The sequence below is a fragment of the Ambystoma mexicanum genome, chromosome 11 (assembly GCF_040938575.1).
Source record: "Ambystoma mexicanum isolate Mex_15411 chromosome 11, UKY_AmexF1_1, whole genome shotgun sequence".
Lineage (NCBI taxonomy): Eukaryota > Metazoa > Chordata > Amphibia > Caudata > Ambystomatidae > Ambystoma > Ambystoma mexicanum.
Genome location: NC_090934.1, coordinates 23134735 through 23134950, shown reverse-complemented (window position 1 = coordinate 23134950; position 216 = coordinate 23134735).

Sequence of the window (216 nt, the reverse complement as noted above, 5' to 3'; positions counted from 1 at the left end):
TTGTGAATAGTCAAAAAAGTGTCATGTTTTGTCATTTTTTCTCACTTCAATTAAAATAATATTTTGGGGTCACAAATTCAGTGTTCAACTCGAAATGTGTCAGTTCAGAATATCAGGCTGTAATGAGACAAACACACACACAAAAACACAGATGCAAATGTCAAGTTGCAAGCTACTAGCCAGCCACAAAAAGTCACTTGCCACCTCGGTTCTATA